Here is a 1,430-nt window from a genome sequence, read left to right as displayed (position 1 = left end):
ATTTGTTGTATTCTTTACAAAAGCAGGGATGCACTCTCAATTTAACTAGATAGTGGAGGAGAAATAGGAACAGCCGTCTGGTATATTTAACTAGATAGTGGAGGAGAAATAGGAACAGCCGTCTGGTATATTTAACTAGATGGTGGAGGAGAAATAGGAACAGCCGTCTGGTATATTTAACTAGATGGTGGAGGAGGAGAAATAGGAACAGCCGTCTGGTATATTTAACTAGATGGTGGAGGAGGAGAAATAGGAACAGTCGTCTGGTATATTTAACTAGATGGTGGAGGAGGAGAAATAGGAACAGCCGTCTGGTATATTTAACTAGATAGTGGAGGAGAAATAGGAACAGCCGTCTGGTATATTTAACTAGATGGTGGAGGAGGAGAAATAGGAACAGTCGTCTGGTATATTTAACTAGATGGTGGAGGAGGAGAAATAGGAACAGCCGTCTGGTATATTTAACTAGATGGTGGAGGAGAAATAGGAACAGCCGTCTGGTATATTTAACTAGATGGTGGAGGAGGAGAAATAGGAACAGTCGTCTGGTATATTTAACTAGATGGTGGAGGAGAAATAGGAACAGCCGTCTGGTATATTTAACTAGATGGTGGAGGAGGAGAAATAGGACAGTCGTCTGGTATATTTAACTAGATGGTGGAGGAGGAGAAATAGGACAGTCGTCTGGTATATTTGTTTCCTGGTATAATATTTGTTCGCCAACCCTTATTATGTTTCCAGCGTTACATTTTAAGGATAACTTTGGAAATGTGTTTTCATGAATGCTTCCATGTTTATACTTCACATGCATATCTTGTGGATGTAGGGTATGTTTTTATTTGCTTCCTGGAATTAAATGTAATTCACAGTCCTATCTATAGACTGGATCAGTCTGAGTTAAAGACACCGTGCTGGATCAGTCTGGTTTAGAGACACCGTGCTGGATCAGTCTGGTTTAAAGACACCGTGCTGGATCAGTCTGGTTTAAAGACACCGTGCTGGATCAGTCTGGTTTAGAGACACCGTGCTGGATCAGTCTGGTTTAAAGACACCGTGCTGGATCAGTCTGGTTTAAAGACACCGTGCTGGATCAGTCTGGTTTAAAGACACCGTGCTGGATCAGTCTGGTTTAGAGACACCGTGCTGGATCAGTCTGGTTGAGCCCTAAGACAACAGCGTAGCAAGGCAGCAACACTAGTTAGAGCCCTAAGACAACAGCATAGCAAGGCAGCAACACTACTTAGAGCCCTAAGACAACAGCATAGCAAGGCAGCAACACTAGTTAGAGCCCTAAGACAACAGCATAGCAAGGCAGCAACACTACTTAGAGCCCTAAGACAACAGCATAGCAAGGCAGCAACACTAGTTAGAGCCCTAAGACAACAGCATAGCAAGGCAGCAACACTAGTTAGAGCCCTAAGACAACAGCA

Source organism: Oncorhynchus mykiss, chromosome 17 (assembly GCF_057628025.1).
Source record: "Oncorhynchus mykiss isolate SJ-2025 chromosome 17, ASM5762802v1, whole genome shotgun sequence".
NCBI lineage: Eukaryota > Metazoa > Chordata > Actinopteri > Salmoniformes > Salmonidae > Oncorhynchus > Oncorhynchus mykiss.
Note: the sequence above shows the minus strand (reverse complement) of the source record.